This window comes from Polistes dominula, unplaced genomic scaffold (genome assembly GCF_049000335.1).
Source record: "Polistes dominula isolate Pdom_NZ unplaced genomic scaffold, Pdom_raw_medaka contig_74, whole genome shotgun sequence".
NCBI classification, from domain to species: Eukaryota; Metazoa; Arthropoda; class Insecta; order Hymenoptera; family Vespidae; genus Polistes; species Polistes dominula.
Window position 1 is genome coordinate 54,472 of NW_028300953.1, and position 23,004 is coordinate 77,475.

General features: G+C 41.1%; 1 protein-coding gene and 1 long non-coding RNA gene across 2 annotated transcripts; both read right to left on the reverse strand.

Moving 5' to 3' along the window:
- The window catches only part of cysu (peroxidase homolog), a 90,919-nt gene that overhangs the window by 26,811 nt on the left and 41,104 nt on the right, over window positions 1–23,004 (reverse strand).
- Window positions 1,349–22,018, reverse strand: LOC149032573 (uncharacterized). 2 transcript variants are annotated; one of them, XR_016176559.1, is made up of 2 exons: window positions 10,362–22,018; window positions 1,349–3,450 (listed from the first exon to the last, which is right to left on the reverse strand). It is a non-coding gene; the product is annotated as an uncharacterized LOC149032573 (long non-coding RNA). The 2 variants fall into 2 exon arrangements; XR_016176560.1 differs by lacking the exon at window positions 10,362–22,018 and adding an exon at window positions 6,263–10,354.

Genomic DNA, 23,004 nt, shown 5'->3' on the forward strand with positions numbered 1-23,004 from the left:
CTGAGCGAGGATAGAGATATAGGGACTCACTGTACAACCAAGAGAGATCGACCAAGAACGAAAGGAGAACGCGAGAGAGACGAGCTCGAGAGGAGAATATAGATAGAGATAGAAATATATATATATATATATATATATTATGTATACATATACATACTATATATAGTATATAAATATATATAGAGGGAGAAAGAGAGAGGAAACGCTGCAGAAGGGGGTAGCTTTCGGAATAGAGGATAGGGTGGAAGGTTGGGGGAAGGCAGGAATGGGGCAACGGGGATGAGAGGTCGACTTGCTACGCCAACAGCTATAGCCTTATACTAGACTCTTTTGTCTCTTTTTCTCTCTTTCTCTCTCTGTGTATTTTATGTCTATGTATGTATGTTTGTTTGTTTGTTTGTGTGTGCGTGCGTGCGTGCGTGCGTGCGTGTAAATTTCTTTCTCTTTCTTTCTCTCAGTGTCACTCTATTCCCTTTTCCACTAAATCTGTCTTTCTCTTTTTTTTTCTCTATCTTTATTTTTCTCTTTCGTTTCGCTCTTTCGTTTCGCTCTTTCGTTTCGCTCTTTCTCACTCTCTCTATCTCCCTTTTTCTTCTCCCTTCGAATGCACTTTGCCCAAGTCTAGAAGAGAAGCTTGTGCGACACCGGATTGGCGGGCTGCGACCCCGCATGAATTATTCGCCAGCCTAATAGTTTCTTGAGCGAAGAGAGAACTCCTACGCTTCCTAGATCTTTGTCTTTCCTTCTTCTGCTTCTTCTTCTTCTTCTTCTTCTTATTTATAAAAATATAAATTTCTAATAAATTTTCTTATAGATAAAATGAAAGTGTGAAAAGATTTGCAAAGGGTAATGGTAGCGTATCGCTATTAAATTAATTTTCTCTCTTTTTCTTTCTTTCTTTATCTTCATCTCCTTCCGAACTTGACGGATTATGAATTTTGGCATAGCAAGGGTGAGCATCACGCATCGACTTAATCCAAGGCTGAGTAGGCGCGAGAATGATGCAGCATCCCAACAACCCCTGAACGGATGATGTAATCATTCGTTCGAGAAGGGGCGATACAATAATGGCCCCCGTACGAAAATTACTTTCCCGAATGTGCGGTACAGCGATGAGCAATTTAAGAGGTGGCTCGGGGTGTTGGGCTTCGTAGGGTTGCTTGGAGTGAGGGATGAAGGCTCGATTTCCTCGCGATGAATATCACGTGGACAAACATTTGTGAGTACGAGTGCCATTTCAAAGACCCGTATTACGAACTTCTGTCGCGCTACTCAATGCAGATAAATCCGTAGATCGTGGGGTTTAAGAGTGAAAAAAGAGAGGGAGGATACTACATAATGAACAACCTTTTGCGTTCTTCAAATCTTTTATTTCCCTTTTGAAAGTTTGCTGTCACAATTCTATAAAGGATTGATTATTAAGTCGATGGTATATACACAAAATTGTATACCTAATTGTAAATCATTTATTGTACATTATTAAATTGTCATATAATTTTTTGTTTATATTTATTATATTTCAGTTTAATAATATAAGATAAAAATAATGTTATTTAAAAAAGTAATAAATTAATCGATAAAAAAGAAATAAAATCGATTATTAATTACTTAAGCAAACAAGAAAGTGGGATCTCTCATTCTACTCCAATCTGACAGCACTTCGTTCACGTGTCTCTTGGTTTAATGGAACGCTCGACGGTCTATTTTGAAATTGTGTGTCATACATTCTAGTTACGTATAAATATAATCCCTCTTTCCTGTACGCACGTGCATTTATACCTACACATGCATACGCAAATTTAGTGCACGCGTATATAAATCGCTAGGAAAGGAAAGAGAGGAAGTTACATCGTTCGAATGTGTTAGACAATTAAACTAGGTACGCAAAGAAGAAGGCATGCGCACATTGGTTGCTTGCTAGATAGATTATACATAAGATAGATCCATACATATGTAAGGATCTTCACGTAGCAATGGTGATGTTCACTCTCTCATATTACTGACAAAAGTTCCTGCAAGAAGAGGAGGCCGCTTATGAGAGGGTGGGAGAGATTGTAGGAAGGGTGAACGAGGACCAAGTATTAACGCTGAGTTAATTTAACCGAGTGAGAGTATCGAACTAACTAACCGCGACCGATTCGAAGCTTTCTCTCTAGTTAAATTATAATATATATACATACACATACATTTAAATGCAAATCTATGCATAGATATACATATACATGTATTTTGTTCTCATTTCTTTTTTGTTTGTTTGTTTGTTAAAGAAATCAATATACAAACCTACTGCGAAATAATCAACGCGACTTTTTAGTAATCGCGCTAAAAAGTTGCGCACTTACAATCATATACACTATGACGACGACAACGATGACAGGAGATATGAAGAATTCTTTCGAGAATTCGAGATATTTCGACCGACCTGCTCCACTTTTCGATTCATACATGCATACCCTTTTTCATATACACTTGCCCAACTCTAAGGATTTTCAATCGAGCGTGTGATCTTTAAAGAATTCTTCTAAATCTTTCTTTCTTTCTTTTTTACCGTATTCACCGTCTATTTATTACCCTTTTTTTTGTATTCTTCTTGATCGTTCGTGGAAAAATGTCGAAACGTCTGTCAAATAAACAAAAAGAATCTCAAATCCCAACAGCAGCAGCATATCTAAATTTTGTTCTTATTTCAAGTTTGGCTCAATTTTCAAGACAGACGTTCCAAAACCAAGTATCCTTACGATACCCAAAAAAGTTTCTATTTTCGGCACGCATGGTTACCATCGCATGGTTATAAGACTATTTCGAGAAAGATAAAGAGAAAGAAACAGAGAGGACGAAGCAATCTCAAGAGTTTGGCCGATCGGTCATCCTCCCTCACTTGGTTCTGACTCACTCAGCGACATACACACACACACGCACACACACATACACACATCTCCCAGACGAGTATACATAAATCTACAGACTCTATATATGTAAAAACACACATGTAGAAAAGTTATCCTAAAGCCATGGAAACGTCCGAATACTTCGAACATTCCATGGAATCTTTCTCCCTTGAGTTACTAACTCACACTAGCTACATCACCATCACCACCACCACCACCACCACCACCACCACCACCACCACCATCATCATCACCACCAACCACCTACACTCTCTCTTTCTCTCGTCTTCCATTTCTCGACACTTTTTTCTTCTTCCTTTACGCAAATAGACGTGGGATTAGAAGGGTAAGGAAGTTCTTCGAGTCTTAAAGAATACTGGACCCTGAAGGATAGAAAAGATAGACCCATCTCTTTCTTTCTTTATCTTTCATTTCCTGTGTAGCAAAGGTGTTTAGCTAGTTGGCAGGCTGGTTGGCTTGTTGGCTTGCTAGTTGCTGCTGCTGCTGCTGCTGTTGCTGCTGCTGCTGAGTTCTCAGCTCAACCTGGCACGGAGGGAGGTCGCTGCAAAATATGATCCACCATGTAAAAACCATATGAATAATGGGATGGCATATCGTGCATCAGTATGCCGCTGACTGTTGGCCCAGGTCAAATTGACTTGAGCGTCTCCATGGCAACAACTACTCAGACTTCCGGCTGGTCGATATCCTACCAACTTGTATTTTGCGGCGGACCTCACCTCACCCCCTTTCTCTCTCTCTCTCTCTCTCTCTCACTTACTCTCTCTAACACATAGATACACATATAGACATAGACAGACACAAACACATTCTCCGAGTCGCCCTCTCGAACCCCTCCTCTTCTATATCTCTCTTCGTTCTACCCTCTTCTATCTTCATCCCTCGCTCTCGCTCTTTCTCACTTCAACCCTCAGTCACTCACTCGATTCCGTATCTCTGGCTTTCTCTCTCTCTCTCTCTCTCTCTCTCTTTCCCTTTTTTCTCTTCTTTTTCGTTCTCTTTCGTTCTCTTTCGTTCTTTTTCTTTCTTTTTCTTTCTTTATTTCTATAGTGAGTTCCACCATCCCATTTCCACCCTTCCTTCCCCAGCAGACTCGTACTTTGCGAGTTTCGTTTCTTTCTCTCCCGTCGTTTCTTTCTCTCTTTTGTTTCTTCTCGTTCCACTAGGCAGAATCAGTAAGAGCAAAGGAAAAGACAGACTCCGATAATAGACGCTGAGATTCTTACCCTTCGAGTTAAGCAAAGGAGATATTATATACCAGTAAGGTATATGTCATTGATACGCACTTGACTTTACTTTCTAACAGAAGCGCTGTCGGTGGCTCCATTCGAATCGAGATTGAAAATGTCTTATCCGCGAGATTCAACTCTTTCGTCTTATTCTTTTCTTCTATTAGAGGAAGAGAACAAGAGTGAAAGATTAAGTGGAACGTTCGAGAAAAGAATGACAACGTTTTTGCGGCATGAGAATAGTAAGCAGTCTTTAGGATGTTTCATTTCTAGATGACAGATAGTAAGTTAAGTTCTCGGAGAGGATCTTTACAATTTCAAGTATGACGTATCCAAGATTAAGATCCTTAAAATCATATTTAAACGATCGTTAGATACTTTCTCGTTTTCTTTTTCTCATTTCGAGGTTCGACTTCCGATGCGTTCTCGATATTCTCTCTCGATAAGTAGATTTCAAGGTCACGCGAGGCTCATTAAACGCCATACCACGCAACATATAACATCGACTCGTTCGCGATGTCCGCGTGACATCGTTAATGAAAAAACAAATATCAAAGAGAGAAAGAAGATATTTAGAAAAATATAAATATGCGAGTACATATAAATAAACCCGTGGTACGTGATATTAGTGCCGATGACACCTTCTCATAGTATCACAGTCGATCGACGATCTCTTTTTCATTCGCGCTCGTTAGATCGTTAGTCTTGATCTTAGAGTTAGATTCATGATCTTTTCTTTGGTGAAACTTTCTTACCGAACGTCTCTTCGCGTCCCGATTTTCTTCATAATTCATATATCCGTCAGACAATTTAGCTTGATTGCATGACAAAAAAAGACATGAAGAAAAGAAAACATACCGATATTAAATTATAATGAATCGATGAAATTTGAAGATATGTTGAACAAAATGCTTTTATTCAAAGAAACGATCGACGGAAGTGCATAATAAGAAATAATTTTCTTTAATTTCACTGGGCGTAACTCTTTCGATAAAACATTTTTAATTGGTTCAGCAGTGACGAAAATGACAACAACGAGGTGGACCGATACATAAAGAGAAGGAGGAGCCATTTATCATCTTCTCGTTTTCTTGTATATGTAAAAGAAAGAGAAAAGAGAGGCTTGGCAGCAAAGTATTATACACATATCTACTACTCGCTATTAACCCCTTCCAATGGGTTTAACTCGTATCTTTGTGTGAACATCGTTACAACGTTATATGTTAGCTGCATATATCTATATATTCGCAAAAGCTGAACACCTTATCATCGATCTCACACGCTATACAATATTATGCATACACACATATACCTACGTATAATATATAATACATATGTACCTCTCTCTCTCTCTCTCTCTCTCTCTCTCTCTCTATTATTCATGTCCCATTTCCAAAGTTTACCTTTACGATCTTTAGCTTTAGCTTCGGACAAAATAATAAAGTCAGATGATAATTGAAGTATTTGATTAAAACATTTTTTTGATATACCAGAAAGAAAATGAAAAAAGGGCAGATACCGTGCAAATTACCGTGAGACAATTTCGTGCTGATGATAATTTATCCACATTGATCAGCAGTAAAGGAAAAATAAAATAATAAAGGAAAAAGAAGAGTCTGGCAATCTGACATAATGAATGTCGAGGAAATTAGTATCGTCGTTTTGTGTTACGCGAAATTGGGCCAATGAAAGAAGGAACGAACGAACGAACATACGATACATCTCTCGGTAGTCATTTAACGGGCAAAATATTTATGACGATGATGATCGACCGGCCGTTTTTAAGACGGAGAGGGGAAACATCTTGAGAAGCCGACAGGATTGCCAAAGTTCTTTCTACATGTATATTATACATACATGCATACATATGTACAGGTGCTCGCAACAGGCGGCTTTTACACAACTAAGGTGTGCCTCGCTCGACTTATGTCTCGTTGGCCTGTTCGATCCAAACCATCCCTACAACACACATATACATGCTTTCAAATTGGAGGGCCACGGCACGTGGACAACATGCCCCTCTCCTTCATCTTCCTTTATTTCTTTCTTTTTCTCATTCTTACTAGGGTGTTGTTGCCTAAAGGAGACGCGTCAAGGCAGCTGGCGATACACCGCGAAACCTACCAATTGCACTCGCTTAAGTCAAAGGTGTCTCGTCCTTTCTTTATACAGTTGAATTTCTTCTTTTGGAAACAAATTATTTTTTCGAATTATTCTTACTATTAACAGAACTAATCTGGATCTTCAAAGATTTATCTTTAAATGATTTAAATTTTATTAACCCGTTAACGTCGATTCCAAAGAATATTCGCATAGATATTCTTTTTTAATTCTATATCCTCCGGTATCAGGTTTTCAGGGGTTTGAGGTGCGATCTAAACGTCAATAATCCTGGCCGATATCAAGAGGCCTATCGATGCCCTCATGCCCCCCCCCCCCGACGACTGACGAGTATTCGAGATCTCTACACATGCGCGATCGCGCCGATTCACGGATATACTCGGTGGTACTGCTGGGAATCTAGGAACGAGAAAGCCTACGCGGAGAAGCTCATGATGCTATATAGATATGCATGCATAGATATATATGTATATGTATATGTATAAAGATAAAAACGTATGCACATACACATGTATTCATATAGACTCGCTCGACAAAGTGCTACCGAAAGTCGTTCAGTACGCATCCATCCCTGTCCCTCGCACAACATTCTCTTATTCGAGCCACAGAGTCCGAGCATTGCGGAACAGCGAAGGCAAAAGCGCATTTGTGATGCCATCGGTAAATGAGAGACAGAGAAAGAGAAGGGGAATAGGGGGGATGGGGCTAGAAGGGAGAGATTCCCTCGATGAAGGTGCCAGGAGAGGGATTCGATGGAAAGGAAGCAGAAAGAGATGGATAAAAAGATAGAGAAACAGAAAGGCAAAGAGAGAGAGAAAGAGGAAGAGTAGGAACGCTTGGAAATGGTAAAGGATAGAAACGTGTGGGTGGCAGAAGCATAGGGTTGGTTAGAACGGGTGGATATATATCGCTATTGGGGGCACTATGTCGCAGCAGTGGCGTCGACGTGAACTGTCTCTCTTTCTTTCTCCCACACGTACACACACACACACAGACTCTCACTCTCTCTCTCTCTCTCTCTCTCTCTCTCTCTCTCTCTTTCTCTCTCTCTTTATCCTATGTATATATTCGCTCCGTTCATTCCCTTTTTGCCAACGAGTTCACCCTCTCTGTCTATTCGGATGTCTATATACGTGGTGCCTACCTACACCTCTTACCCAACCTCTTCTTCCATCTGTATCTTTTCGTCCGATATATTCGTTCGTTTTCGTCGCTCCTTCTTCCATTCCATGTGAGGAAAAGTGTAAGGGTAGTTGAAATGGTATAGGTGGTAGTAATGGTGATAGTGGTGGTGGGACGTGGTTGGTGGTTGGTATAGTAGATATCTTACGAGGGCGTCTGGTTGTCGGTCGCTAGCACGAGTCTCTCCGAGTCTTCCAAGTGTTGGGGTAGCTGTGATGGTAGTGGTTATTCCTGCTACTACCTCTTCCTTCGAGTAGTTTCTTTCCTTGTTATATCCTTACTCTCTCTCTCTTTCTCTCTCTCTCTCTTTCTTTCTTTCTTTCTTTCTTTCTTTCTTTCTCTTTTTCTTTCTGTTTCTCTTTCTCTCTCCTTTACCTTTCCCCATCTTCGCACTGGAAGCGAAAAGACGCGGTACCTTGGTTGGATGGTAGTAGTGCGTATGGTTGTTGGGTATTCTACAAAGGCGTCTTGTTGGCCGTCTCTCCGTTAGCGTCAACTCGGTCTCTCCTCTCTCTCTTTCTCTCTCTTCCTTTCCTTCTCTCGCTTGTTCTTCGGCGACCCTCTCAATCCAATTCCTGTCTCGCTCTCTTTCTCATTCTCTCATCTTCCCCCCTGATTCTCTCTACTTCAACCCCTCTCGATCTTCGCAGTGAGAAAAGGAGATGGTGAGCGGTAAAGTAAAGGGGGATGGGGTGGTAGTAGTTTATGTAGGGTGGCAGTGGGTATAGTAGGTATCCTGCAAAGGCGTCTTGTTGGCCGCCTGGCTGATCAATACCCATCCGACCGTCGACCCTCCGCCCCTTCCCCACCGCGCCCTATGCCCACCGGGGCCGTGGACCGTGCCTACACCTCCGAGCAACCCCCTGACTCGCCACCACCTATTCTACCACCAAGATCCCTCTACACCACACCACCACACTATCCCGTCAAAGCCCAACGTAGTAACGGCGCTAGCGCTGACACCCTTGCTATCCTACTCTGCTCCCTGCCGACACGCCGTTGACCCCTACGCAATTTACATCGCGGCCTCCATAAAGTTAATTGAAATTTCCGCTAGCTACTACTGTGTTACTTCTCTCCACCTCGACACGACAAAGCCTAACTTTGTATTCTTTCTTTTTTTCCTTTTGTCTATTTATCTATCGAATCTATATTTTTGTATTTACCTTTCCCAAAGATCGTCACCAAATGTTACACTATGTTGGCTTCTCTCTCTCTCTCTCTCTCTGTTTAATTCTTCAATTTGCCCTACTCATTTGCTTTTTACTTTTTTACAAATATTATTTGTTACATTTTTTATTATGTAACACTATAGATTTATTATCGATCCAAATTATTAATCATAGATATACATATATGTAAGATGTTAATCTTTGAACTATCAAGAAGAAGCCGAAAACGTGGTAGCGTTCCTTGGACGATTTAAGGCAAGATGTTCGCCGTCAGGTTGACGTTGGTGGGGTTGGAAGGAATAGTGGGAGGATGAGAATGTGCGAGTGTGTCTGTTTTCCTTTCTCTCCGTCTTTCTCTTTTTCGTTCTCTTGCTGTGTGTGCACCAAAAGGTAGAGCCAAGTTTTGTGGCAGGTGCCAGCGTAACGGTGGCACGCGCAGGCTCTTTCGCACCAACGCGACTACTCTACAAAGCTCATCCCCACCTTACCCTTCCTTTATCACTCTTTCTCTTTTTACTATCCCCCACCAGTGTTCCTATGTTCACGGACTGACTCTCTTCTCAACGCACTGGCCTCACCTTACTCGTCCTTGTCTCTGTCGCGGCAGTTCCCAACTTCGATCTTCTTCTCTCTTTTTCTCTTTCTTATCATTCCTTGTTCTTTTTTTCTTTTTTCTTATTTTCTTATTTTCTTATTTTCTGGTTTTTTTTTTGTTTCTTCTTCTTTCTCCTTTCGGCGGCTGCGTCAGTCAGTCTCGATCTCAGATGGCCGAACTCCGAGACAGGTGCCGGCAACTATTATGACCACCTTACCCAAGCAACCAAGCAGACTCATGTAAAGAGAAGAAGAAAGATGAAAGACGGCAGACACACGCGCCACATTTTCGCGCTTCTTTCACTTTATTTCTACTTGCCGCGCGCAAACCAAGAACAGGTGGCTATCTTTTGGGATCCATTCTCCACTTGCACCCGCATCGTTACACTGTTGTAATAACCAAACCTTGCATGCTTCATTTTTTATAAAGACAATATAGGTATATTTATGGAAAAAAATGTTGAAATATCTAGGTGAATAGAATGTCAGATCGTATGAATTTTTCATAATGGTCTTATCTATAGACAAACGTGTATAGATAAGCAGAGAGAATAATGTCGAGAGAGCCGGTGAAATTTTGTGAGAGCGCGTGCGGCTGTTAAAACCGCCAAACCCACGTGTACACACGTGCGGCTCCCGCGTACGGGAGCAAGAAGAAAGTGTGCTCGCGGTTGCACCGGTTGTTGCACAGACTGTTCCACAAAACCACGGGCTCCACCGCAGCCTCTGCTTGATCGAAAGTCGAATCGCCGACCCGCTCGTTCTCTTCTTTTCTCTTGCTAACATCGGTCACCTTCTCTCAAAGATTAATCATCCGATCTCTTATCGATCGACACGAACAATCTACACGAAGATTTTAATGATGTTACCTTTACGAAATCAAATATAAATACATAAGGGGTCAACAACGCGTAACAAACCGTGTACGGAAAGTTTAATGCGTTACTTGATTGACACGAATAAGCTTCAGGCTGATTCCCTCGAAAGAGGAAAACACTCGGAGGAGTGTTTTATAGCACATTCGGCTCACATGGCCAATGAATCGTTTGATCATATCGTAATATAAAGTATACTATGTATCATGATGTAGCAGCTATACATGTTTCTGACACATGAAGAATGCACTATATATTACAAAGGACATATATACATACCAATTTACGTTTCGATCTTTTCGCAATGATTCAAATCGGACACGGTGAATGCAAAGCCGAATGATTTAGAACGTTCAATGACCAGTGGAATTCGAATAACAGCTGCGTACATGTACACAAATATGGAGGAGGAGAATGAGGAGGAGGTGGTGGTGGAGGTGGAGGTGGAGGTAGATGAAGAAGAGCTGGAGGTGGTCGTATTAGCGGGTGGATATCGGTTTGTTGGCATTATCCTGTAATACATTAATGACGTGTCAAGTCAGCGCATGACAACGCGGCCACCCTCTCGTGGCGCAGCGCAGCTGAGCTCCGTCGATGCTCTTGCTTCTCTCACTTGCGTCGATATATTTCTCTCTCTCTCTCTCTCTTACGCGCTTGCTCCATTCTATGCCTGCCTCCCACTCGTTCCATCTCTCTCTCTCTCTCTCTCTCTCTCTCTCTTTCTCTCTCTCTCTCCCTCCCTCTTCGAACTCTCTGCTACTGGCTCGAGCCTCTGTGAGGAGATCAATAGGGTTCCTACACCCCGTTCCTCCACCGACACGCTAGAGGAGGACAAAGGTACTCACCCTGATGTTCCACTCGCGTTCCTGTCTCTGTTTTCTATGTACATATCTACGTACTATATCTATAGTACATGTATGTGCAATAAGAGCGAGTTCATATGTAAGATGATGATGTGTATGTGTTTTAATGCATATTATAGATGTTCATGATCAGTAGGTAGATATTATGTAATATCTATGCAATATGTACATCTATCTTGATGGAACCCTCTCAAAGGAACGATAGATAGCCTTGTGATGTATTGTCAAGAAGAAGATTTGGGACTAGAGAAGTATAATCGGTACTATTAATGTTACAAGCTGCATCAAACGAAACCTATGTCATTTAAATGGCGTTCATAGATTTGTATATGTTGCATATACTTATTCCTTCCTAGTGCATAAGAACAACTCTCTGACAAAACTCTGGCGTTTCGTTTCTTAAAGTGCATCATGTCTTTATTGTACACTTGATGTGCACACATGGAGAACTACAGATGTATGTAGAATCGGACTTTCGTAGACTCGATACGATTGCGTGATACGCACGTGCTGCTTACTTTCTAGAGACGATCCATCATTTTGTCCGTTGACGGCTCCTCGGCACGGCTCTTTACTCGCGCTAATTTTGCATATGATCTTTCGTGAATGTTAAACCCTCGCTTACTTGCTTGCTTGCTTGCTTGCTTGCTTGCTTTTCCATGCAATAAGAAAGCAAGAAATGTTTCTCGCGATGGATCTTTCATCCTTTAAACTTATTTTTCTAAGAAGACCGATTATCCACGATCTTTAACATTTATCTCCGCATGTACACCAATCAAATACCAATATGTAGAGATCCCTGGTATATATTCCATCTTTGATCGCTTGCAATATAATCGATAATCGATAAAACTGCAAATTATTATAACAAAATGATTGATACCATTATTGATCTAGCAAAGAAATACAAACTTTGTGATAAGAGGTAGGTATACCGCTATAATAGAGGTTATGATCGGCAAGGAGAGGTCGCGCGTGTCCTCGATCAGACCCGTATACAAGGATAATCGTACGTGAAATACTCGTGTGAAACGTGTTCTCAACATGGACAGGTTACACGTGTCTATTAGCGACCCCTTTCACACTCCGATTCAACTCTACGAGTACACTTTTCACGATCAAACTCTCGTTTTACTTCAAAATAAGCACCTTATTGTTAGGTCCTAATAGGGAATGATGATTTCTTTGATTTTGCGATCCCATTAATTGTCTCAATGATACCCAATTCCGATTGGGATGTTTGCAAGTGGTTCATCATTTCCAATCCTTTTACCCTTTTCACTTAACCATCTTACCCTCCTTTTTCTCTTAGCATGATTATATACAATACATTCATACATATGTATACGTATACATATATATTTAAAGTGTCACGGATTGTAAGGCGCAAGCGCACACGACCGCTTACAACCGTTGTTGGCCAACAGGCTGTTCCGGGCTTTGCACCAACCGTGTTACCAAACCGCTTATGCATGTATATCCCCATACTCTACTGTTTTTTCGCGCACACATACACACATACATCATACAAGCGCACAGAGCCAGTCATTTTGTGTAAAATAAATGGAAGAGAGAAAGATATAAAAAAAGAATGGTCAGGTCAAGATGGAACGTAAGTAAACGTTCGCTCATTCGTCGTCGCGTGCTCGCGCACACACAAACACATCAGCAGTAGCAATCAGTGTGGAAGCAGCACAGAGAGTTGGTGCATCGGAGAAATCCGCTCCGAAATACGTGACTCGAGGATTTCCAATCTTCTTTCTTCGTCTTCTTCTTCGTCTTCTTCTTCGTCGTCTTCACCTACTTGTCTTTTTATTTTCTCCAGGCTATTCCACGCTTTAGTCCTTTTTGTCTTTCTTTCGTTCCTTCTTTCTTTTCACCTTTTTCTTCCACTCAATCGCCTTCCATCGTATCACCGGTCGCCCTCGACGATTTTACGTCTATATTTTTTTATAGCCGGTAAGCCAGGGATCCGGTTTACCGAAGGTCGTTAATAAGATGAACGTTAGCTTCTGATCAGGAAAAGAGAAACTGATTCTGGTACGTCATAGTGTTGATGATGAATTTCGTCATTTCGTAAATCTAACCTAAGAATCAAATGGTCCAAGTAAAATATATGTAATAGCCATTAAAGTTGCATTTTAATATTAACATTTGTAGCAGATCTAATAGCACAATGAGGTTATGAAATTATTCTACTCGCGTTATTACAAAAGTTGAATATTCGTCTTTTTCATAGGTTCCGAGAATGTCCCTATATATAGTTATGGATATGGATAGATTGTTATATATGTTAAAACACTATACACCGCTTGCTTGATGATGATTCTTCATTTATCGCCGGTGGGAGAAGCTGAAGAACAATGTCGATCCCATCGATCGCAACGTAGGCGCGTTGCGCTTGTTTAGATTATTTATTGCATATAATGCAATGCATATATTGTATAGGCATCGATTATTCAGAAACAGTAGGTAGTAATAGGTAGAGGAGGACGAAATGGGTATAGGAGAACGTCCCACTTTGAATCAATCCATGCGATCATCGTTGGTATTATTGGCCCGGTTGCAGGGTTGCCTGACCCGTGGCATCATTGTCAGTTTTTACAGCACTACGAATCATGATTGGCGCGAGCCGTTCGAAACGTGGCTACTGCCCCACCGGACCGTCCGGAGCGGCACCGTGTTTTTCATTATCGCCGATCGATAAGAGACGGAGATCGCGATGAATTATTCATCAGACCGTATTAATTTGAACGCGTCACGGTCATCGACGAAGGTGTTCATCGTCGAATTAACTTGCCAGTGCACACAGATCGCCGGTTCGACTCGAAAAAGAAGAAAAAGAAGGAGCCGATCTTCGATAAACTATGTATACAAACTTCCTTCCGCGTCTCATCTCGTGTGCGCACATTCAGTCCGCTATTAGGGCCCTTTAGATTAAATCCGATTAGATTAATGTCACGACACTGTCAACAATCGACGAACGAACAAACGAACGAACAAACGAACAAACGAACAAACGAACAAACCAACTCAGTCGATAAAATGCGCTTCTTTTATTAGTATGTTGAAATGCGCGAGCGCACACGATCATATTCGTCACATGCAATTTTAATAACTCATCTCGTAATATTCTTATCTATTGATTTTACCTAGATGAAATTTGTTGGTCTAACGATACAATCGGCTAAACTTTTCATCGACAACCTAAAAGAATGCTCATTAACGAAGTTGTCGAATAAGAAGCGATGTGTGAATTTAACGATCGCTCCTCGTTGAAGCGATGCTAACGACGACGACGACGACGACGACGACGACGGGAAGCGTTAAGTGTTTATGCATGTACGTGTCTGTGTGTTTTCATCGGCCACTCTGAAAACACATGTCCTTCGTATACTTAGTTAGCATCTATACTTATTATCATGAGAATATTTGGCACACCTGTACGTAGACATCTCATGGATAATCTACAACACAACAACGTCAAAATAAAACGTGACAAAGTTAATTAATAAGTTAATACAATAGTACGAACAATGTAAAATAGGATATAGATATTTTATTTTATTTTGCATTGGACTATGCAAATTTTCGAAATAAGTAATACCAAGCAAATAATGCAATTCACCACTCTGTACACGGCATAGATAGATATATGCAAGGATGCACACACATGCATAGACACATTTTTTCGTCTACCTCATAGCGCGTGCATTGTCCATGCAATGTCATATAGGCGCCTGCGTAGAAGGGTCAATATTATTTTCGGCTGTCCATCGGACCTGCACGTGAAACAATTACGATCGATAAATCGGAAAACCGGGGACGCGAACTAGCTGCCGGCGACGTATTATCTTTTTTTTTGTTTCTATCTTTTTCGTTTCATCTTTGTTTTTTTTTGTATCCTTTTTCATTCTGTTTTTCTCTTTTTTTCCGAAAGACCGATAGCGAAATTTATTTTCCATCGGGCACCCGTTTTTTTTTTGTATTTGCTCCTTTTTCTTCTTCCCTTTTTCTCTCTCTCTCTCTCTCTCTCTCTCTCTCTCTCTCTCTGCCTCCCTCACTTGTATGCTTTTATTTATTTGTTCGGAAAAGAGTTCGTTGACAGACTTTTGCAGTATGCTCGCGCATCAATTCGACAAAGAATTGTTCGTTCAATTTTTGGAGGAAAAGATTGATACGAAAGTTATTATTATTTTTTGTTTGAGGAATTTGTAAAGGAGTAGTAACGAGGGACACGTGCTTATTGCTAAAATTAGTGATAACATTGTGGCGCCTAGGGTGTCGAAAAAGGAACTAACTAAGTAACGATGGGTGGAAGATGATGGTGCTTTAGAACTGTCAAAGGTAGAACACAAATTTTTACTTTGGATGTGGTAGTTCTTGGAAGGTTCACGTCACGTATCAGGAATGCTATTTAAGATGGTTTAACGCGTAGACAGAGAGAAGAGGAAGTGGTGCGTTGAAAGCCTCAAATACATAAGGAGAGGTAGTAAGGGTTCGTTCACGAGCAACGTGAGCGTGGCCTTGCGCTATAAACGAGTCTTGGGATTCAAAAAAGGAGGAAAAGAGAAAACGAGAGCAATGAGAGCCAATGATGATGATGATGATGATGATGATGAAAAGAAGGAGGAGTAGGTGAAAGAGAGGATAAAGTCTCCTAGCGTACCTATATCTAATAATAACGCAAATACGATGATGCTTCCAGCGTGGCTATTGAGCCGATTACTCTTTCTGCCTATTAATCCATGTCGCGAGGCTCCATTTCAGGTTGGCTGTAAATACAGGTGCATTTCTTATACCTCGATCTGCCGCATTGGAATTGGCAGAATGGAAGGATTGTAGGATTTTCGAGACCCTTCTATAGGCGGCAGGTCTCTATAATCTTTGTATTATATCTCATATATTGGAATCCAATATTTATATGAACCGAGATGAAAATATCTGTTAAATTTGGATACCATAGAATAATATAACATAGAGAGAAAGCAAAGCAAGTTAAACTGAGTCGAGTAACTGATATATTATAGTTCTACAGTAAGAAAAATAATAGACTAGCCAGGTCACTACGGCGACATTATCCCGTTAGGCCTGAAAGTATATTTCCTACTTGTTGCGGCAATGACTATGCTATGATATACCCATGACGAGGAATCGTCTCTATCTGTCTCTTATTTTATTTCTTTTATTTTTCTCCTCTTACTCGTCTAAGTACACATCGCGTGTAACTATGCATGCAGGTAAAGCTGCACCTTGCAGTGATTCGCGAATCATCATCGTCGTCGTCGTCGTCGTCGTCATTGTCGTCTCTCAATCCAAACATCTTTCTTTCTCTTTTCGAAGGCGCACGCTCTCCTTTCGGGTAGCCGAGCGTACCGAAGCTTTTTTCCTCAAGTTTTACGGTGTTTATACCAAGCCTTCTGTTATTCTGGGACGAGAATGTCTTAACGGAAGGTGACGGCTGGAATTGCTTTTTTCTTTTTCCTTGAAAAGGCGCTCGCGCGCACACGCACACAGCTACCAACGCTTTTACCGTAGTTTTATGTATGTGTGTGTCTGTATTTGTGTGTGCGTGTGTGCTGTATACATTATAGAATTTATTCGTCGAGACCAAAAATACTCTTTCCTCTCCATTGAAAACTTTGAAAGAAGACAAGACAAAAAATTAGGCTGTTTAATCATTACTTCGGTATCGGAAATAACGAAGAATATTATTATAATACTACGAAAAGTAAAACATTTATAAACGAGCATTTCCACTCTAAGCTTTCTCGAAAGGCATCTTTCAGTCATCTTAACATTCTCTTTGAAAAATCCCTTAAATAGCATGGCCGGCTAGGAAGAAGGGGCAAGAAGAAGTATCTCTCGACAAGGTTCATTCTTGTTACTTGAAAATGTATCCCTGTTTTCACCACAGGAGCCCTTAAATAGGACGACATTTCCAACAGTGGGTGTAGAATATTTTCAGAAACGTCTTGTAGTCTAACTGTTCGAAGGGTACCCTAAATTATCGGGCCTTAGCACTTGGATTCCCAAATTAGCAGAGTCTCCTTACACGAAGCGGAAAAAAGCAGAGTGGAAAAAGATCTATTCTTTCTTTGGTATCTCAAATATTTTCTACCTGAAGTCGTATAACAAAATAACAAACAATAAGATTTCTGACCTTCGGTTTAAGGTTTTGACAAACTGACCTTTTCAGCTGTCCCAACGCTATTGAAAGATGTGCTTAAACATGCCTAGACCTTATTAAATCGTTAGAAAAACTAAATTTACCCTTTTTTCCAAAAGTTCTAAGCTGGACAATTTATTGCTACTCTAATGTCTATAAAAAGTAGCAAAAATAACTACTTTATTGATGTAAATACGATAGATAGATAATGGAATCGTCATCATTGATTTATTAATTCGTTACATCTTTGGGGAAACGCAAAGAAAGTTTTATTCTACAACAATGAGAAAAAAAGAAAAAAACAAATGTTTATTTGTCATTTTCTTTGTTAATCATAAATGCATAAAATATGTAGTAAAATATGTCTCTTCTGTAATAAATTATTAATATATTATATTTGGGAGAAAGAGTGTATTATTCGTTAGGGTAAAATGATTTTGGTTGTATCTCTGTCTCTGTTGGCTTCTTGTGACGTCGACAGCTGTATGCTTTACCGCCTTTACGGCAAGGCAGGCGCGCACGCGTGCCTTCCTCTACGCGCCAAACAATAAAGAAGACGAAGAAGAAGGACGCTTGGGAAGCTCTTATAGCAGGGCATAATGGACGGACGACCGAATACTATCCGACTCTACTCTACCACTTTATCCGTTCGTTCGTGGCACGCTCTTCGGACTATCCGCACATCTGGTCAACGCTCTCGCCTCGGCTATTCGTAGTCACCCACAGTCACTACTCGCTACTACTACCTACTACTACTACCTACTACTACCTACTACTACCTACTACTACCTACCGAGTGATCCACCCTTCTAGTGATAGCTACAAACTACTTTCGATGACGATACATTTTCTTCGCCTACATCATCATTTATTTATGTACAAAATACAATTAATTATTTCTTTCATTTGTTAACTCTATTTTTTCCTTTTGCACAGAATATGATATTTCATGGTAACTGAAATATACACAACAGGAACATACGATGCAGTATCTCAAACTCAAGATTTATTCGTATACGTCACTAAATGACAATGTAGTTGGGCACGCTTGAAAATCGAATATGGATGCCTGCCTGCCTATTCTGCCTGCAGGGCGAATCAATAGTACTTCACGCACCGAGCATCATCGCTCTCTGAAATAATACACAAATCAATGCTACAGTTACGCAATACCAAAACGATCATTATTTCCCATGAATTTGTTGATCCTAATAAATAATATTATAAATACATTTCATACATCTGATGTATGGCAACGATCGCTAGTCCGATTTATTAGCTCGTAAGAAATTTCATGCAACATAGACATCATTAATTATGTTATTATAATATCTTTTTATTATTAGATGATGCGTGTAATGTAAAAATCTGTGGAATCCCCCATCCACAAGAAGAGTTATTACGAATATAATCTCCTAATCAATTCTCTCTTTGTATAGAACAGTGCGCCTTGATGCATGTCTCTTCAACTTCTTCGAAAGACTAAACTGAGAAAGAGAGAGAGAGAGAGAGAGAGAGAGAGAGAGAGAGAGGAGCGTGTGTCGTCGGCGTCGTCAGCGTCGTCGAGGCTTCTTCGATACCGACGTCGTCTACGTTCAAGATATCGAACGTCACTCCACTCTCTGCGCGGCCATTTCGAAGAAATATGGGGCAAGGCCGGCACCTTGGTCCAAGAAGGGCGCATGTCTACTCGGCAAACTCTATTACTCGGCTATACATAGTTAACCCATGACTGTGCACCTATCCCATATATGTATGTATACATGTACGCATCAGAGAATGTATGTATTATCTGTCTCTACATAAGCTCTACCAGATTATCTTCAACGACAATGAAAGAACAACAAAAGGAAACCGAAAGAAGAAACAAATATATATATTTATTTTCGTCATTCTCCCTTTCCCTAAAACTATTTGGAAGACAATTTCTAAGGAAGCAGTATTGTGTTTAATTTAATACGCAAACCATCAAGATAAAATAGGGTAAAAGCAGGAAAGCGCGCCAAAAAGTTGAAAAGATTTCAGGCCCGCGAAAAGCGCGCAGCTCATTGGTCGGATTTCAAAATGGCGTGCGTTTAAAATGTTCACATTGAAACAAAATGCGAATTGAAGAATCAGCATATCACATGATATATTATATATTGAGTGATGAGTAAGAAAAAGAAAGAAGGTAAAAAGAAAAAGAGAGAAAGAAAAATTGAATGATGGTGCGAAGAAGACTAGCTTACACCTACGCGAGGTAATACATTGCGATCACAAGACGGTATCGAATATTAAAGCAATAAAGGGCGGTTAAGAAGAAGAAGAAGAAGAAGAAGAAGAAGAAGAAGAAGAAGAAGAAGAAGAAGAAGAAATGGTGGTGGTGGTGGTGGTGGAGGTGCTGGTGCTGGAAGTACTGTCAGAGGAAGAAAAGGAGGAAGAGGAGAAGGAAGAGAAGGAGAAGTAGCGTTACAGATGGTCGAGGACACTTGGCAACGTCGCTGGCGCGCGGGGACGAAGCCAGTTCGGGCCTTGATCATGGTGGCGCTTCATGCGAAGGGGGAAGGAAGCTGCATCGGCAGCGCCTCCATATTGTCGTCTCTTTCGTTCTCTTTTTCGTTATCTCTTGTCTCTGTCTGTGGTACACTAGCTCTTTCATGTAGGGAGAAAGAGCAGGAAGGTAGAAGCAAGGATTCCCGAGCCAAGCAAGTAAAAGAGAAAGAGAAAGAGAAAGAGAAAGAGATAGACTTGGTGATCGAAGGGGCATGAGGAGAGGCGCAGCAACACGAGTACTGAGAGAGTACTACGAGCAGCTCGACTCGTATACTCGTGATCTCTCTAGCGGGTGTCCCGGATTGATCGACGCCGTTCCGCCTACCGGGTGGTCCTTTTCTTCACCTCAGAGATCATTCTCCAAGATATGCCAGCTTCTATGTTAACTCGTCGTTACCTTAAAACTTATCGACGACGCTTCTTGTATCGTTATGGTCTTGTTATGGATAAACGCAAAATTAGTTTGCGTACATAAATTTGCAAATAATTTTCAATGTATATACTGATACTCGGGACAAGATGGTTATTGAAAGAAGTTGTCCTTCGATCGGAAAGAATAATTGCATTTCTTTTCAAAAAGAAGAGAAAATATTATGAGAATTTGAAAAACCCTGCGTTGGAGGTGCTGCTACCTAGAGAGAGATGCGGAAAGCGTTACGATACGATTATTTTCCGTGGCGGGAAAATGCCACTTGAAATACCGGAAGATAAAATGAGAACACGTTGCCCTGTGTTATGATCTTCGCGCTTGAATCGTGCAAAAAGTGGTCGTTAAGACGTTCACTGTTTGCAATGGTCTACCTTGCAAGATGTTAAAAAAGTAATTGGTTAATAACATCCGAGAGCGCTCCTGTCAAGCACAAGATTATTACCAGACTCAATCTATATACTTCGCGAATAAGCGCGGGCATTTTCGAAAAAATGATCATATACCGGAATAAATCGAATCTTTCGTTCCGTACACTCTCGCTGTTATCTTCCTTTAGAAAACACATCCTTTACATGTGTTTTCTTAAGTTTCTTATCTTATTTATTTAATTACATATACATTTACGCATTACACGGGCATCCCCCTCAATCACTTTTCAACGAGGTCAAGAGTACGTGCTCGTCGAATCGTTAAAAGAGTAGAAGAAGAAACCTCGAGGGATCCTGAGGACACCTCGTGTCTTGCGTTTCGTGTAAAAGCTTTTTACTCGGAGGTTATAAGGAGCTGTCCTTTCTATCGAGAAAAACGGTTTCTTGGACAAAGGAAATCCCAAGCATCCTTTCTCTCTCTCCCCCAGTAGACCCAGTATTCTCACAGAAAGATTTTGTGCGTATACAATTTGTATGCGTGTGTGAGAAAATCCAGTAGAAGAAATTTGGCCCTAGTTTCCTAAGGCAGAACTGCGCAATCGAACGCTTAGGTAGGAACGCAGGTAACGGCTTTAAGGAAGCTTCTTTAATTTCTCGTCCTTGCGAGCCACCCTGTGTGTATTGTGCACGATCAAACTATGCTAGCTTCCTAAGGAGAGGAGGCTAGGTAGACGTTAAACGAGTGTGTGTATGTGAGAGAGGAGAGAAATGGAAGGGTAAAGGAGTGTTGTTCACGCGCGCGCAAGGGAAGGCTTGCGTAGGGGTGGATCGCGGAGGTGGCAACGGTGGAGAGAGAAAAGGGAATCCGGCAAGAGGGGAAGGAAGAGGTTAAGGGAGAGGGGATCAGGCGCGACGTCGATGAGAAGGTCACGCAACGTAGTCGCCACAGTATTTAAATAATGTATTATTTCTATCTGGGCGCCTCCGTGAGTATCCTACAGCGCATAGCCGAAGTGGGGAGCGTGCCAGTCGATGGAGGAGAAGAAGAAAGCATCTCTGAGATCCGCGGACTCGAATTCCACTGTGTGCTCTCCTCGCTTCCTCCTCGCTCCCTCCACGCTCCTTCCACGCTCCTTCCTCGCTCCCTCCTCGCTCCTTCACTGCTGGTGCCAAGGGGAAACGAAAGAAAGTGAGAGATAAAACGATCGGAGAGAATCCAACGAAGAAAGGACACTTCTCTGGTTTATGGAAATAACTGGCTTCTTCTTGTTTCAGGAGTATTTTGACGATAACGTTGAAATCCTTGAAAGATTTTCCTATTGATAAACTTAATAGGCAAAACTCATAACGTAACAAGGATGATTTTACATGCATATCTAGAAGCATAGATAATTAGTATTATTATGTTTTTGCTGGAAGCTCATCTGCAGCAACAACGTCGACAATGATGTCGACAGTGGCGTCTACATACTCGTGAGTCAGACAGACAACAGTGATATACGTTTAAGACAATCCGTAAGGATTCTTTTCCGTGACTCGCCGCCGTCATCGTCATCTTGGAGGCCTCGAGCGGGGGTAGGTCTCATCGTAAAAGCCGCTTAGAAATCAGTGTGTGATGCAGAAACGCGCGATTTGTAGGCAGACGGGAGCATAAGCGATCGCATAAGTTCTACCCGTGTTAATACATGGATGCATACATACATACATATATTGCTTGGTTGCATGAACGTGAGAACACCGATCTTCCTGTCTTCTTATTTGTTCCGTTCCGTTCCGTTCCGTTCCGTTGTGTTGTGTTGTGTTGTGTTGTATTGCCTTTTCTTGGTTGGCAGCCTCGCCACGGCTACCATCACGTCGCTGGTGGTCACCGAAGCTTCGTGATACGCAACACAACATTCTTTAATCCTCGAACCTTTTATCTTAGGAAAGAGAAAACATTGTCAAAGTGTTTTTAATTTATCTTAGCTTGAGCATTTGCATTTGTAAATAATCCTAGGAAAGCCACAATCCTTTTTATCTGTTTAATCAATTGAAATAGTATAATTTCATAATCCATGTAACTATTAAATAGTTACAAACTAGTTAAATGTAATGAAGAATCGATGGAAGAAATAATAAAAAGACGGTAGCGATGGGAGAGAAAGTTAACGCTCTAAATGTCCAAGGAGAGTGAAAGATCCGTCCGTGAGAGTTGGAGTTCTCCTTATCTAGAAGAGAACCTAACCGAGCTAAACGTTCTCAAGGAAACAAAGTGGGAGTTCGTATTTCGCGGCTCACTACCCGCGTGGATCCACTTGTCAAGCGTCTCCGAATCGAAGCGTTCTTTATCCTTTCACTATGACGCATTGTCTCTCTATACTTAGGATGAAAGTTTAAGGAAAGGCGGTATCGCAGTCGACTGTATACTCTAATGTAATAACTTCCGGTATTTCAATCACCCGCAGTGTTCCATCAACGACGACAAGGTTTACGAACGACACAACGTAGTTGAGATACATAGGTTTAGCCAAGACTCGCAGTTATCTGAACGTTATCTAGATAATCGATTTCACCATCTGCA